The following is an 18,082-nucleotide window of genomic DNA, read 5'->3' as shown; positions in this document are numbered from 1 at the left end:
ATTTAAGGTTCTTAAACTATTTACAAAGCACAAGTTTGCTGTTTCACATTTTTGACATGCAGTCTCTGTGTGCGCATGGTGAAATAAGTGAGGAATAGGAGAAAATCACCGAAATGGAAGATTTGGTCACAAAAGAATGGATGATGTTGGGGTTCCTCGCTTTCCTTCGCTTTTAAATAGCTTGTAAATGCCCGTACGCATTTTGCTTTCACTTTCGAATTAGCGGCAATTCGGCGTCAATTGCTTGAATGGACAATAACAGTTCAACGACAAATTGTAGTGTCTGTTTTCTAACTTAAACTAAATTGTTTTTATTAGTATAAAAAAAATCAAAACGATCAGATCCTTTTTCATTGTGTCAGGGCACAAGGCAGGGGTGTCCCCTTTCCCCGCTATTATTTGCTATTGTTATTGAACCCCTGGAAACTGCACTACGTACTGATTCAGAGGTACAGAGGATTTTTCGTGCTGGTCTAGAACAGAAGGTTTCGTTATGCTGACGATCTTATTTTATTTTTTATCCAACCCCCTAGTCTCAATTCCTCAAGCACTTTTAATACTGGATTCATTTAGTATTTTTTTTCAGGTTATAAATTGAATTTGTCTAAAAGTGAATTATTTCCAGTAAATTCAAATAAAATAAAAGGATCTCATATTCAAATTTCCAGTTCAGAGTTGTCAGTAACCAATTTCGGTACTTTAGTAGAGTAACACGTAGATATGCTGACTTGTTTAAAGCTAACTTTAACCCTTTATTAGAACTTACTAAATCTTTGTTTTTATCATGGAAACCCCTTCCTCTCTGACTAATAGGAAAGGTAAATGCAGTTAAAATGAACATTCTTCCCAAATTTTTATATTATTTCAATGTTTGCCCATATTTATTCCCAAGTCGTTTTTCCACAGTCTGGAAAAAATAATTTCTTCTTTTATCTGGAATAACAAACCTAGACGAATAGGTCTAAAGCATTTGGTTAAGCCAAAGGAGGTGGGAGGTTTGGCTTTGCCTCACTTTCAAACTTACTACTGGGTAGCCAACATTAGAAACTTATTGTACTGGGGTGCAGCATGATTTGCAATTGTGAAAACCTTTCTGGGTCCAAATAGAGGCTATATGTTGCTCCATAGCCACGTTAACATCTTTGCTTTGTTCTCCTATCCCTTCCACTCCTAGTATCTTGATTAAGAATCCAATTGTTAAACATTCTCTGAGGATTTGGACTCAGATGGGGCCTTCAATATTTGGTAGTCACAAGGCTTAGTCATGATTGACCAGCTATTTATAGATAACAATTTGGCTTCCTTTGACCAACTTAAAAACAATTTAGTTTGCCTAATTCATATTTATTCCAGTATCTTCAAGCTCGAAGCTTTGCCCGTAAACATTTTTCGGAGTTCCCCGATGCTCCACCTAGTGGTACTTTGGAGGGCATTTTACATCAGTATAGATGTATTAGGGGTGCCATATCAAATATTTATAATAAATAAATAAACAAAGCCCATCTAGTAGATCATTAAAATCTCTCTGGGAGGAAGATTTAAGTATTATGTTAGAAAATGAAACTTCGGATGCTGTCTTAAAAAGGATACATTCTTCTTCAGTTAGCTCTAGACATAGGCTTATTCTGTTTAAGGTGGTGCGTCATATTCATTGGTCTCTAGGGTACAACTTAGCAGGATATTTCCTGATTTGGACCCCACCTGTCTGCGGTGTGGAGCCAGCATCCCTGCTTCATTCTTTTTGGGCCTATTCTAAGTAGGGCTTAAACGATTAGTCGACATTATCGACAACGTCGACAACAAAAAAAAAAAAATTGTCGACAAATATTTTTGTTGTCGAGTAATCGTTTGATCTCACATGACCTAATGCAAGAGCCTGCAATACCGCGGTTCGACCAGTGTGGCGCTGTAGCGCAAGACTGTAATTCATCCCTCCTGGATGCAATTCAAGAGAAGACACACTCGAACCTGAGCGGCGTTGATGAATATGTAAATATATATTGCATGCTTTCCTCTCAGTAACAAAATAAACACAACAAAAACTGACAGCAGTGTGAAAGCAGCAGTTAAAAATGCATCTGATTACAACGATGTGGACGTTTGCATGAGCTCTGCTTTTCAGTACTCAAGTAAAGTCCGGTCACATCATGTTTATTTATATAGTACTTTATGCAATAGCCTTAAATCAAGCAGCTTTATGGTATTAAACATGAAAACCAGAGTCAGTGTCGCTTTCCGTTAGAATTACAACTTGATTTTCTGAAATAAAGCAGCTCTCCAGTGTGGAGCTAGCTAATGATAAAATGTTTTTATTAGTGGAGAAAAAATATTTAATTAAAGTGATAGTTTGTTTTACAGAAATCATTATCATAACCCTATAAGGTAGGCTATTTTAAGACATTGTTTTGAATAAAATAGTTTATCCAAAGCATCTCATCACTTACCTTTATTTTGATTATCACTTACAAAAGGAGATGTTAGGCAGAATGATGTTACTTTTCTATGTGGTGAGAGAGTGTGTCTGTCTGTCATCTCATTTTGTGTGCCAAATACATCTATTTGTATAATGAATTGGTAACACTTTAACTAATGCTAACAAATGATACCTTATTGTAATGTATTAATTAACATGAATGAACAATACATTTATTAAATTCATGTATTAATCTTTGCTAATGTTGGTTAATGAAAATAGTTATTCATTGTTTGTTCATGTTAGTAAACACAACTTGTGATTTTTATAAATGCTGAAATTAACACGAACCAATATTAATAAATGCTATAGAAGTATTGTTCATTCTTAGTTCATGTTAACCAATGAACCTTATTGTAAAGTGTTACCAATTAATTGTATAATAATTGTAATTACATAATATGCTTTTCTAAAGCTGAATTGACCTTTATGTTAGAATATGTATAACTTTTAATATTTTAACTAATTGCAAAAGCTGAATAATCAAAGTCTACTGAGTAACCAGTGAAATAATTGACGATTAGTCAATTAATCGGTCTAATAATCGTTAGATTAATCGATTATCAAAATAATTGTTTGTTGCAGCCCTAGTTCTAAGTTATTAAGGTTTTGGGAAAGAATTTGTAAGAGTTTCTCAGAAACTTTTACTACAGCAATAGACCCCAACCCTTTGACAGCTCTATTTGGGGTTCTACCGGGAAATGTGAAATTGACAGTTTTAGAGATGGATAATATTGCGTTTTGCACACTTTTGGCTAGACGGCTTATACTAATTAATTGGAAGCTGCCATCTCCTCCAACTTATCGTCTGTGAATCTTTGACCTTCTTTTTGCCCTCAAACTTGAAAAGATTACATTTGGAGTTTGATCGATTGAAACCCGATCTTTTTATAAAATCTTGGAGCCCATTTTAGGAACATTTTATGGAGGCAGGTTTTGAATAAAACGTTTTGTGCATGGGTTTTTTTTTTTTCCTTCTCCCTCTTGCTTGATGTTTAGACATTTATCTGTATGTTTACATTATTGTAACTAAACGTTTATAGGTATATGGACATTTACTATGCTCACTACTTTTTTTTTTTTTCTTTTTCATTTCGTTCTGTAACAGATTGATACTTGTATTGTGCCTTGATGCTTGTTTTTCTTTTAAAAAAAAAAAAAAAAAAAAAAAAAATATCAAAACGACAGTTGGGTCTGGTGCCGCGGTGGGCAAGTGACGAAACCAGTGTTGCTGCTTAACACCGTCAACACAGACTATCGCAGCAAGCCTACTGCACTTATTTATTCACAAATGAGCATTTTTCTCTCACGGGCCGGATGTGGCCCGCGGGCCGCATATTGAGGAACCCTGGTTTAAACTGACATGGCTTTAAAACACATTTCAACATGATGATCAAAACCAAACAGATGTTTTTTAGCAGAGTATCTGAGATGCAAGCTGTAAAGGCAACCTTATTCTGGAAAAGGGGGCGGGGAGCAGCAGCTTATTTGCATTTAAAGAAACATGCAATAAAACAGTACGTTTCTGCTTCCACTCAAAATGGGCATTTTCATCTGTGGGGTACTTTGAACTGAAATGTCACAGACACATTCTGGGGCCATCTGAAACGTATATTACATCTTGTAAAAAGGGGCATAATAGGTGCCCTATAATGTTTTTGAAAGTCTCTTATGCTCACCAAGGCTGCATGTAGTTGATCAAAAATACCATAAACAAATTACAATTTCCTGTCGTTTTGTCATATCTGCTTAGGACACCGTAATATGGGGATTTAATGGGATTCATGTTTCAGTGATTACGTCATATAAATGCTTTCATGCAGTGTGACAGTGCTTTACAGACGTCGCCCCAGACATGCAGTGTGAAGAGTCCGTTTGTTTGCAGTGACAGAAATCCTCTGTTGAGGATCCGTTTGTACGTTACAGCACTCAGCTGAATTTAAACAGTGACTTCCTCCCTATTATTCAAGAGGTGTAAACGCATGCAGTGTAAAATCCTTCCTGTTTCAGATGTTGCCTGAAACAAAGGCTGCGTTGAGAGGAGAACGTCTCACGCTTCGTCTCTTACAGCGCCTCACATCCTGCTTTTTTTTTCTTTTAAAAAAAATAAATTACCATTCGCAGCTTATTTAATTCTTTGAGTCTTATTCTCTTTCACGTTCTGGTGTGTGTACATGGACACTGGATGTAGAATATTCAGTGGCGTGTGTGTCTGCATCAGGTAATTGGGTGGCAGAGTGTCACTGGGGCTCAGTTTAAAGCCACATGCAGATTCTACAACTCTACAATCCTACACACGCTGTCACGCAAACTCGTACATTTACTCAGTAGGGGTGAAACTGTTCCCATACAAAAAAAATAAGAACCATATGGTTAGCCACCCACAGTTCTGCATGCTTGTTTGAACCGTGGTTCGTCCCATGTTTTAATGATGCTTCTGAAAATATAAATACATTTATATGAATTTTTTAAAGGCAATTACGATAATCGCCCTGTACTTACAGAGAGAAAGAAACTGCAAACCTGTGTAAAATTAACTTGACTCACAGACATGTGAATACAAATGACTACACTTTGTGACATGCTCTGTGCATACATCAGTTAGAGCCACACCATAGCACTAGTATGTGACAAACCTGTTTGAAGAGCTCAACAAAAATGTGTTCACAGTAACAATTAGTTAAGCAATTACAGCTTTGAGACATCTCCCAAATTTGTTTTTGCTAGATTATTATTGATTTGCATTACTTAACCTGAACAAAACCTTTAAGATGGTAAACAAATTAGATGCTAATGATTTTGAGCTTGTATTGCATCTCTCTGGTGTGTGTGATTGCTGAATTTAGTTAAAATTCTATGAAAATCTGTTTCTGTGAAATCTATTATTCTATGAAAAATTATCATTTATGAAAAGGCATCTTATAAATGACTCATGACTGCATGTTCATTTATTTATTTACATTTAACCTTGATTTTTAAAATATCATAACCCTTACAGGGCTCTAAACTGCGACAAAAATAGTCGCATTTGCGACCAAAAATATTAATTTGCGAGTGAAGTTTTTGCTGAGGTCGCCAATGGCGACTATGTTATGACTTGATTTTTTTTCCTGATTGTTTTGCGATCACATCTTTTATGTCCACGTATTAAACTAAGACAATGCGCATCAAAGTTTTAATGGAAAAAAGAGTTTCAAACAGTCCTCATCTCTGCCGAAATGCCTGCTAAACGCAGCTCAGTTGTGCAGCGCGAGAGATCAAAATGACGGAGACGTGCAGAAAAGCAGTGTCTATTTCATGCACAACTTGAACAAACTTCAACAGGTAAAGCTGTCAGCTGTGTGGATATTGGCAATATCGTTAACAATTATCGTTTATAATCATTACTAATATGGCTTCTTGTTATCAAGATCTTTAGTCTATATGCTGAGTTCTGTAAATGCGTGAACTTCATATTAGCCTGTTTGCAGCGCACTTGCTGTCCAGTAATCACAATAAGCTTTGTGCTTTGTTACTTTTAATAAACAAAGTATCAGCTTTAACATTCTGCCAAATTCATAACAAAATTCATAAAATAAATACGGTTTTGGCGCTCTTTAAGGCCTCAGTTCAAGCGGCAAGTGAACCCATTATATATTTCTCTATTATAGTACGAAATGAATGTGAATTAATATCAAAAGGTAGGCTATTTTATAAGAGAGCCTACACTTATTGAAATGTCTCATGTAATCGCTCATTCTGTGTCAAACTGGAAATCTTGAAAAGCTTGTAAACAATGCCACGTAACAATACCTAACCACTGGCCATCCATAAGCTCATCAGTCAGCTAGACTGTAATATATATAATATGCTCTTGCATATTAATATTTTTACTTAACCTGTTGTCTACATGATAAAAAATGCAAAAACCGACTGGATGTGTGAGAGATTTCTATAGGATGCATTGAGGAGGAGCCCAAACTAACACTGTAAAAAGCGATCAGTTGACTTTTCTTTAAAAAATTGAGGAAACCCAGGGCTCGCAAAATCGCGGGGCAATTGCGTTTTCCAGTTGGGCTACCAAAATGTATCACTGCCCTGCCCAACGGGCTAACTTAAATACTGTGGGTCCTTAAAAACCTCTCAATTTATTTATTTAAAACCTTTTATGGCCGTAAATTTTATACATGTTAAATGGTATAAGAAAAGTCTTAATTATAACAATTACAGTTGGGGATGGAAAGACAAGCACCGCGATACAGCTGGATTAAACTTCAAAAGGCAATGATGTCATTGAATAAATATGAGTTTGGTGTAGGGAATATTAACAAGTCCCGCCCATTTGGAGCTGACTCCAACGTCCGTTTATACCCATCTCGGAGAAGCTGCTATATTTGCTCCTAAAGCGCCAACTTAATGCATAAAGAAATACATTAAGTGAACTTGACAATTCTGAGTTACACTGACAAATGACAGTTTGAAAATGTGTTCACTTTTTATTTTAAGTTGGACCAACTTAAATTTATTAAATTGCAATTACTTAGGTCATCTACAAGATGGATTAAAATGCTGATAAAGTCAAGAAAAGAGTAGACAAACACATGACTGTATGATTGAAATGTCAAAACGTTAAAAAAACAAATAAATAAAACGTTTATTCTGTGGCACCTAAAAAAAGAATTTGGCACCTACGTTTTTTCTTATAGGAGCCAATGGCTCCTTTTTTTTTTTTTTTTTGGTCTGGAGCCCTGACCCTAACCCTATCAGATCTATCCATCAGGTAAAGGCCTCTTCACACTGAGTCCAAAATTTTCGTATGTGTGTTTTCGTATTCATTATTCTAAAAATTCGTCATGCACAAACCTTGCACACTGAGTCCGATGCGTATAAATCAATCCTTTGCGAAATAAATTTGCAAAACAGTACTAAATGGAGTCTTCAAGCATTGAGGATGATTTTGTTGTCCCCTTGCATCTTAAAAAAAGAAAAAGGAACTATTGGGTCCATCCACTCCTGAGATATAGAGAGGATGGAGAGTTCCCCCTCCTTATTAAGGAGCAGCGGGATTATCACGAGCGATTCAAAGTTTACTTCAGGATGTCAGTGGGTCAGTTTGATGCTTTGCATTTTAAAAAGACCACCAATTTCTGTGAACTCAGTGTGCAAGGATCTTTACAGTGCTTTGTGCTTGACCAAGTGGATCAACTTGACAATCGCCATTCTGGATTTTGACGTTTGCTTGTACGGTGGCTCTGAACTGTCAAAACACCTCTCAAAATGCTTGCCATGGATGCGAAAAATGCAAAACATCGAACCCGAACCTGAAAATTTCGGAGGCAGTGTGTAAACGTGATTGACATAACGTGAGGTCATATTTATTTTTTAACGTGCAAAAATTTCGGACTCTGTGTGCAATGACCTTAATCAATACCCGATGGATAGATCCAAATTTCCACCCTGCCCCCCCCCCCCCCCTCTTCTGTTTAAAAAACTGATCGCAATAGTCATTCTATAGTTACATTTTCTACATCCCTAATCCTTCCCAATACCTTAACTTAACTACCTTACTAACTATTAATAAGTAGCAAATTAGGAGTTTGAGTCAAAAGTCATAGTTAATGGTTTGTTAATGGTGAGAACTGGATCTTTAAAATAATCCAAAAAAGTGTGGATCCTGGAAACTGAGGCAGAAGAGAGCAGTTAACCCTCTCATATCACCATGGTAGCTCATCCTCCTTAACGGCTGCGTTTCTGCTGTTGCTTAGACAGCATGACAAGTTAACAGAAGACTTGATCTTAATTGGCTCTGCTGAAGGCACTTTTGTGTATTTGTGTGTGTGTGTGAGCCCAGTTTAGGGGCCAGTTCATTGATGTTAACTTTTACAGGGTGGGTGTGATGTGTAACTGAGTTTTTTTTTAAATTATTATTATTATTTTTCTTTACTGGCTTAGTTATGATGGATGCTAGACTTTTTGGGATTAGTTTATTTCTGTGACTTTGATCTCTGCTGGACTACAGGAAGGACGCTGTTGCCCAATCTGTTTTGTGTTAACTTTGTGACGAGGTCACAGGGGAGAGGGATGCTGGGAGATTCAGCATGGCATGTCTGTCTTAGTCTTTGTCTGTGTCTGGTCATAATAATCAGACATCTTTGTGGTTTGCAGTCTCTTTAGTCGTCTTCATGATTAGTTGTCTGTACAGTTAAAGCTTAGTTTAAATGCACCCCCTTTTCTTTATGGTTTTGTAATTGAGTTTTACACAGGGTTGTTACATGAAGAATATTCAAAATCATTGTGGGTTTTTTGTGGCTTATTTGGTTTCTTTTTTTATTGGCTTATTTGGATTGCAGTATATTGTCTAAAATGAAAATCTCACACACAAATGCGCATGCATGTCTTTTTGTTTTTACATCTCGTTGATGTGGTCCAGCTCACAAATGAGGGGGCTAGCTGGTGTAAATATCCAATTAAACATACCAATTTAATCTTAATGTGAAACTTTAGTGTTAGTGCCACAGAAATCATTTAAATTTGCACGTTCATGCAGGTTCAAGGATATTCAGGGCTCCCTGCCAGGTTTGTTTGGCTTTTCATCATGCGTGGAAATGTGTCCCCTTCGTGCTTCAAGTTTTTCACCAACTACTAGTTATGTTTCGGAGTACACTTATGGGGAGAAAAAAGTTATTTTGCCTTTCAACTCGAGTCTCACCAGAAGAAGAGTAAGACAGAGACACGAAGGGCTTTCACACATGGCTCAAGCTCAGCTGGTGAGGAGTGTTAGGATGTGTGAGTGTGTCTCTTCTTTTCTGTGTGTGTGTGTGGAAGGAAGGAAAGAAGGATCAACAGAGATGAGACACAACTGTAAGGACAGCCAAAGAAATTAGCAGCTACTGAGCTGCTTTGTGTTTGGCACATTACGTGAGCGAGGGCTCATGCTAATTATAAAGCTTTTATGCTTCTAAAGAACACCTTTGAAATCTATTGAAGGGGGATAATTGAGCCTGGAAATGTGTTACCTGGCAAAGTCAAGTTGAAGGTCATTACTGAAAATATAAAAGGACCTGATGATCCATTTGAGAGCAAATCCTTTGTTCCTAATGTAAAGATGTTGTTTTAACTCTGCTGATGTGCTTCAAACACCAAATTCAGCATGAACAACAAATTAGTAAAGGACCTGAGGGTGAGCCTTGGGGAACTTCTGACAATTTGAAGGGGTTTTAGTGGGCACTGCTTCTACAAAGCTGATCGGAAAATCCATCTTTTCTCCCTTTTCTGAATTGTGTTTATATCTCCTCTATTGTATCTTGTTTCTTGATGTTATTTTTCTTGTGCTTTCAGGTGGTAGTCCTCGGTTTTTTTTATTCCAAGATAGAATATTTTGTAGGCTCTTTTTGGATGTACAGTGCAGAAGAATAAAAGGCACCTCTTGTCCTGCCATTGTTTTCAATCATGGGTAGAATTGGATTTGGGGCATATGAAAGATTATTATATCAACACTCTTATGCCTGGAACACACTAAGCCGACGGTCGGCCATCAGGCAGTTTTTGTTCGTCGGCTGACTAAGTTTTCTCAGTGTGTTCCACACCATAGGCTGAAGTTGGTCCTTGTTGGCTTTTTTTCGGCCGATTCGACATGTTGACTCGGCGTCTGAGCTCGTCGGTCAGTCAGGCCATCTGATTATTCTGATTGACTGTTCAGCTGGCGAACCAGTGCACGTGAAAGGCGCAGAACGGACGTGCTACTTGGCTGTCGGGTTTGGAGCGTCTGCTTGGTGTGTCAGGGCAGCTTTGGACCCAGACGCTGCCAACGTGAGCCGACCCCGCAGTCTGCTTTCATCGCCACTAGTTTTTCGGCGTTGGCTAGGTGTGTTCCAGGCTTTAAATTATTTTATTGGGCCTTAAAAACCCTACAGAATAAATTAGAACAGTGCGAGACACACTGAAGAGGGCGGTAATAGAACAAGAATAGTTTTAAATATCATGTGAACAAGCAGTGAGTTAACTGTTCTTACCCACACAGCTCCACACCTCTCTAGCTTTAGAGGTTGGAGATGTACTGATTATGGCTGTGGGTTTCGGCAGGTTGTGGCCGAGTGTTTTTGCTAACTGTGTTGTTCTGATGGATGGCAGGCAGCGGGTCCCAGGCAGGGGGCCCCCCTGTGGGGCCAGTGCCCTTTCAAAAGTGACACACACACACACACACACACACACACACACACACTGCAGTGGAGGAGAACAAGAATATAACTATACTGCACAAGGATTGACAAACGTGTGGTAATGTGCCTTACACTTTTATTTAAGGTATAAGTTTTTACATTATTAGGGTTGGTTTTTAATTTTTATGCGTTTGAAAGTCTCACAAAGATTTGTGATCAGAAAAGTCTTCTATTTTAATATATTTTAAATAGAAAATTCGCATTCATATGTAATAGATTTTTGTAACAATGTTGTATGTATGTATATATATATGTATATATGTATGTATGTATATGTAATAAATAAATAAATAACAACATAACATATAACAAAAGTCAAACAAAGACTTGAAGATTGGTAATGGTTTTACTGGTTATAATGGGAATTGTATTGATCCCTATTGGTCTCTACTGGTAATTGGCCACCACCTATTGGTGGCTTGTTAAAACCACTATATCCTAATGGAATATGTCCCAAAATGCACTACAGGAAACCATTTTTTAAAGGGTTAAAATTTGATGGTTGTAATGGTAATTGTAGTGGAAACCATTAGAATTTCTGTGTTCTATAGTTTTTTTTTTGTTTTCTTTCAGCAGGGTAATTTCTACACTTGAAAAAGATATTTTGAATTTGGACCATTACCCATTTAAACCGCTAGCTGTCAACCATTCATACTGTACTTTCAAGCTTTTATTTTGACGTAAATTGCAGTAGAGCTTTTAGATCTCCAGTTTTAGTGAAATTTTGCTATCACGATACCCTGAAATTGATAATACCATTACATTAACCACGTATCATGAATCGAGATCATTGCATCAACTGATGATATATTTTACAAGCCCATTGAGCAGCAAAGCAGCCTGTTTTATGACTGACAGATACAGTATTCACTATAGTGTATTCCATGTTTTGTATAATTAGGTAACCACGTTGAGGGCGAGAAGGCTATATATGTATTCATGTGTTTGTTTACAGCCTAAATTTTTTTACTGTGGTGTAAACTTGAGAGTCAGCTGTCTAATTGATCACACTGCAGCAGTGTGCAATGGCAAACTGTTAGCACACACACCATGGCTCCCTAACTGTGTTTTAACGAGAGAGACACTGCCACTCTCTCTCCTTCAGTGGGGGAAAAAAAAGAGAAGGGAAATTCAAGGGGCTTTCTTCCACTGCAGCCATTTTTCTGGACTTTGAGTTATCTGAAAAATTAAGCTGCATCTATTTTTAGATTTTAACTTGGTAATGATTAGATGTGCATCAAATTTGGACATTTGTAGTTCCACACATGTTAATATGAATGCTTCAGCGTCTCTTTTCTGGCATCAACTCATCCATTTTAATCAAGCTGATAATTAACAAACTTCATTTATCCTCAGAAGATAGGAGGAAATTAATGTTTGGATGCATGAAAAGATGTCATGCTAATAAATTTTCACTGTCTCTTCATGTCTCAAACTTTGACCATCAAGGCTGAAGTACAGTTTGTTTGGTATGTTGTAGAGTCTTAAAGGGTTAATTGACCCAATAATTAAAATTATCATTTACTCATCCTCCCATCGTTCCAAACCCATAAGACTTTTGTTAAACCTCGAAACACAAATTTCTCTCCAGTGCTCTGTTTCCATTTTGAATCTTTAGCGTACCTTCAGGTCTTCTTGCATACTGCCACTTCTCATTTTTCCTGTACTTTTGCCACTGTTTCCCTCTGTTGAAAATCCCTTACATAAAAATTTTGATGCTTTAAAAGTGTGTAGAGATCATAGCAGTAATGCCATGAACAGAGTGATTTAATCCAAGTCTTTTGAAGAGACACAATCACTTTATATTATAAAAGAGCAGATTTTTTAGGCCTTTATTCACATGTAAACCTTAATCAACAAACGTATTGGTTTAAGGTCATGTTTAATATTAATTTTCCATCTTTTTTTTTTTTTTGTTCAATTAAAAGTTGAGACATTTTGTCAGCCAAAATTTGAATATTATATATATTATTATTATTATTTTTTTAACATGAGTTTCTCTGTACCTAAACTTGTTTTGAATGTCCTGTTTGATTTGGAAATGTCACGTGGAAGTAAAGTGGGTTGCAATCATTTCATGTTGATTTTAAATGTGTTTTTTAGATGTCAACCTAACATTGACCCTGAATGTATTTTAGCATTGCATGGGGGGGTTTGAATAAGGTCAAATAAAAAAAAAAAAAATCTGTTACTCTCTTCCAACATATCCCTTTCATTCTGTGTCTGTGGAGAGAGAAAAAAGAGACTGGATAAAATTAAACCAGAAAGAAAAAAGTCTTTGAGAAATTTGACCCATCTTCCCAAAGTTATATCCTCCCTGTAGACCCTTCCCCAAACCCATTCTAAACCCCTCCCCTCTCTATATTAAGCCACTCCCCTTCTGATAGTGTGTAGTTGACATGTTCTCTGTGGGAGGAGCTTAAATAAGTGAAAGGTCATGTGATGGTTCTCATTTCTTCACAAGAAGCTCAATCCAGTTGGGAGAGTCTGCTGGGTGGGGCTGTACTTCATGTTTCTCTTTCAAGTCGCAACTAAAAGAGAATTTCAGCGCCGAAACGCTGTGTGTTTTCTCTCCCTCGCTCTCTCTCCCCTCCCCTCATTAATTCATTAATTATTTTGGCTGGGTAACGCTTGCAGTAATGAATTCCTCGAGGGCTGAATCTCCTTGCCTGGCACCCGTCTCGTCCCACCCGCCTCGTGTGTGCCAGCCGATCTGATCTCAGATGCTGTCTGACACTGCTTTAAACTAATCGGGATTTAACCAAGTCACTTGTATCTAAGGCTGTTGTAACACACTTGTTTCCATTGCTTGGTCTGGCTCGAGTTTGATCAGATATCGAACCCCGCATTCACTGTGTCCCTTTAGATTTAGCACTGAAGTTGTGCACACACGGAATGTCCCGTTGTCTGCTACAAATGTATCACAAGACGCAAAGCATGTAAGCTGCAACTCCGAAAGCTGTTTATTCAGAGAAAGCAGCAATGAAAAATTCATTATTTTGTAATTTGTGGGTCTGGGAGCATGCAAAGATGCAAATTATATGTTGTCGATAGGGGATCTGATCTTTATGCACTCGGGTGTGAATTCCATTAAAAAAAATGCGCTCACATCAACCAAACAAACTGTACTCTGACTTCAAATATATTTTGATTTATCATAGTTATGTTTGTGAATTGTGTGCTTCACATCAGTCGGGGCTTGACCAGTGTGAGAATTTCGCTCGCGTTTGTGACTAAAAATAAATGTGTAAAATGCATTTTAGGAGTATGTGTGTGAAAGAAAATGTAGGTCCCTGCGGGTTCTTAAAGTCTTTCAATGTTTTTCGAATATAAGGTTATAAAAAGTTTAAACATCTTAAATGGTGTAAGTTGTAATTAATTTGAAGAGGTCTTAACTTTGTCTGGAAAACAGGAATCAAATCATAATTATTAAACTTCACATGGCTATAATTTAATGGAATAATTAGGTAATGGAAAAATGATTGCTTGTTGATATACTCTTGAAGAATTATGACAATGTTTTGTAGTATATGTTCTACATGGTTGTGCATATTTTGTCTCGCTGATCTGAAAGGTTGTAGTAGTAAAGAAATTTTGAAATAAGAGTAGATCTGGCTTGTTTACAATTAAGTCATACATCATGAAGAATATATATATATATATTTATTTATTTATTTTTTATTACTATTGGTGTGTCATTTAACACTATCTGGCATTTAAATAGAATAAAATATAAATAAATCCATAATTGTTGAATGCATATAGTTTGAAGCAGAAATATTTAAAAACCTAGTGTAATTTTTTTTTTGTATTCAAATAAATCATTTTGCTTGTAAATGTTTCTTCATATACCTTTTATTAAGGAAAAACAAATGATTAGATCAATTTTCATTGTACCCAAGTTTTTTGTGCACTGCAAAATTTTTAAAAGTAGGAGCACTAATGCCTTTTGAGAAAAAAGTAAGCATCAAGCCCTGTTATTGTATTGACCAAATATGGATTCATTGTTGTGAAATTAAGGTTTAAACATCAGCAGTCCCTTAAATCATGATGTGTGTGTGGTTCCAGTTATTAAGTCATATACGGAGTAGTTTGCAAACTAATGAACAGGATCACATGTGAAACATGCTGTTTCTTTGATCTGGTGTGTGCCTGCAAGCTCAGATTCCCCCTCATACCTCTCTGACAGCTGAAGTGTGTGTGCATTCTGTTTGTGTTCTGTGGATTATCGTCTGTTACTAGGCCCAGATGGATTTTCTGCACTGATTTAGGGGTAAATTTGTGGAATACTGTGGAATGCATTTAAATGTCTTAAATGCACCGAAAGTGCTGCACTTTTTATTGGTAACCCGAAAACAAATTCATCCAGGTGGATGAGGAGACCCCCCCCCCACACAATGTAAAGCACTTTGAGTGCCTAGAAAAGCGCTATATAAATGTAAGTTATTATTATTATTATTATTATTATTATTATTATAAGTTACCAACATTTATGAATACAAACTGGAACTTTGCAAATATATTTTTCTGGAAGTACGTGAGCTTTCCTGTGGAGTTGTGTGTAAGCTGAATCTGCGAGGGCCTGTTAAACTTGCGGCTGGCACAGTGTGTAACCTGTTGTTTGTTTGTATGTGTGTTTTCAGTGCTGAAAGGTTGTTAGCGAGTTTGTGAGTGATATTATGTTGCCATAAGGTGAGTTTGCGTTGATGGTGCCGATAGATGAGGATACAAAGACCACTGGAAATGAAGTTCAGAAAACGGATAACTGGAGACACGCGCGTGGAAATTAATTGCCAGGAAGTCGGTGGGAATTTGAATTGCAAATGGACACCAACTTGTTCCCCGACTTGAATGATTAATATTTTATTGTTTTACTGAGTGAAAATGCCACAAGTGTTTTTCATCAGAAACAAATAGCACAAAGGAAGGAGGGGGGGAAAAAAAAAGAGATCAGCTTAACTGATAATAATGAGTTGCAAGGTAATGAATATCGTCCCTGAGCATTAATTTTGGTGTTTGTAGTAGGGCTGGGCAATATATCAAATATTCTTTGTTTTTATGGTAATTTTTCTATATAAAATTAAGCAACAGTTTGAAAATCACAATTATTTTTAAAGGTCTTTTTAAGTTTCCTAAAGGATACACAACTTGTGAGAATAAAAACAAAAGACGCATTTCATATCTGCTTTTATATTGTCTGTTAGAAGTGGAATAGAAAATGTGGTGAATCGATAATTTTAAGTTCTGAAAATAAAATTAATTTTGTGCACACTGTGGATAAGTTTTTACAGGTGAAGTCATCAGTATAGTTGTAGCAATATGTAGAATTTGTTTGGCTGACCTGTCAAGAGGCGGCCTGCTGTCAACAAACTTTTACAACTTGTTTTAATTTATACATTCAGTCCTGAGACAGTGGACTACATAACACTTCACTTACCCAGATTTAATTAATAAATTTTTTGGGGCTAAATAAAACTGATTGATTTAAAACATTTGTCGCACCCAAAAATATTAATTTTTATTAAATCATGTATTATTATTTTGCTGCATTTAAATTTTTTTTTTTTTTTAAATCCTTGTTCAAGAATGACTTCAGTCAAAAAGACTCCTCTAATTGGACAATTAGCTTTTAAGCAAACTATATAAGCAGATATATACATATCGAGATCTATTTTCTGTTTTGTTAAATGGCTGAAAACTATTGGGTTATTTTAACTATCACCCAGCTTTAGTGTGTAGGTGGGAAATGGATGAGTTGCTCTGTACTTCTGAAAAGTTTTGAATTGACCTTTTCATTCTCCTAATATTTTCTTTTCTTCTCTCCTCCCCACAATACACTTTGTTTTGCACTGTTCATTTTCTTCACCATGTACTCTTCCTCTCTCGTTCTCTGTTTCAAATCGTCACACAATTTACAGAAGGTTCCGCCGGGCCGTGGTCTATCCTTTCAATCAGATGCTAATTAGGGGAAAGGAACGTCTCCGTCTCTCTCGCTCTCAGACGAAGGGACGTGCAGGTTGAGTGAGAAAGGGGAGAGAGGAGCGGAAGACGGTAAAAAATGGAGAGAGGAATGGGAGATGAAAGGGTGATGAGGTCGCTTCAGATTGAGAAAAGAGAGGATAATACTTGGATTTTTTTTTCTTTAAAGTTTAGCTAAAATCAAAGGTCCCCCAGTCAGCGTGTCTGGGAAATGTTCAGCTCTTCATAACTTTGTGATCTGACCACAGAAAATCTTGCTGTTCTGTGAAGTAAATTAAAAAGTTACCTATAAGTGACACATTTTAATAAAGACGTTTCTACCCAGCTCATGCCCGAGAGGGCCTTTGACCATGTGTTCTTTTAAACATTCATAAATGTCATTCATGGAGCGAGAAATTTGCTTTTCTGCTTTAATTGGTTATCAGTCACGAGCTTCCCTTGGACTGTTTTTACATCCATTAATTAGCCCTATTAATGACTTACTGTACTGTTAGATAAGTGGCTAGTTTGGTGTTTCTGGTCAATTCATTAATGGCTAGGGTGTATCCAGCTAACGATTAAAGTACCTTAATTAGCAGCAACGAGAGGAAAAATAAGGATTAGTCCTGAGGTTCTGTTTTATTTATTTATTTTTGGTCTGACGAAAAAAGATTGAAAAGGTTTAAGGTTCATAGGTTTGAGGGGAAATGAACAAGAGAGCCAATAGAATGATGAATGTGCTTTTCTCCTGGAAAAGAGAGGGAGGGCTGTTTCACACAAAGGGAAAAGAAGAAATTGTTTTTTCCTCCAGCATTATAAACGTAGCTTTGACGGATTTACTTGCTGTAGTTGCTGATGGTGCTTCTGAGTCTTCAGAGGTCTAGCTTTTACTCTGACACCAGTGGCAAATGTAGACGTGCTGAACTAGATATCAACAAAACTGAGATCAAACAGTACACAAGATGTGGTGGTTTGTTTGATTCTGCATATTTTTGTGGTTCGTTATTTTAGGGATGCACTAAAATGAAAATTCTTGGCCGACGCCGAACAAAATGAAACACTGGGCCTAATACCAAACACGGTCACATGCCTTTTAAAAAATTAATTAAAATGTTACTGAGCAACTGACGAGTAACACCGTTTCAGCGCAGATTTTCCTTGCACATTGGACATTGATCCCTGGTGCCGCGAGCTTGTGCAGCACTGTTTGAATAGCCTACATGCAATTTGTGCGTGTTTTTGAAAACATAACATTCTGCAGTTTATTTACACATTGTTTAAGGCCATTTCGCGATTTCAGTCATCATACAGTAACCGGCATCAACCACTTCTTCCTCTGCTCATTGGAGACATGAGATGCAGCACTAAACAGTCTTTCGCTGTCAGTGCTTTGTGCTTGTAATGATTTTTGCGTCATTCTCAGACAGTTTTAAATGCTTGCACACTGCAGACA

At 36.9% G+C, this 18,082-nt stretch overlaps 1 protein-coding gene across 3 annotated transcripts in view; it reads left to right on the top strand.

Annotated features, from left to right (window-relative positions):
* The window catches only part of spop (speckle type BTB/POZ protein), a 66,700-nt gene that overhangs the window by 16,293 nt on the left and 32,325 nt on the right, over positions 1 to 18,082 (top strand). The window lies entirely within an intron of this gene.

The sequence above is a fragment of the Onychostoma macrolepis genome, chromosome 03 (genome assembly GCF_012432095.1).
Source record: "Onychostoma macrolepis isolate SWU-2019 chromosome 03, ASM1243209v1, whole genome shotgun sequence".
In the NCBI taxonomy this organism is placed as follows: domain Eukaryota; kingdom Metazoa; phylum Chordata; class Actinopteri; order Cypriniformes; family Cyprinidae; genus Onychostoma; species Onychostoma macrolepis.
This window is presented reverse-complemented; position numbering and strand designations above follow the sequence as displayed.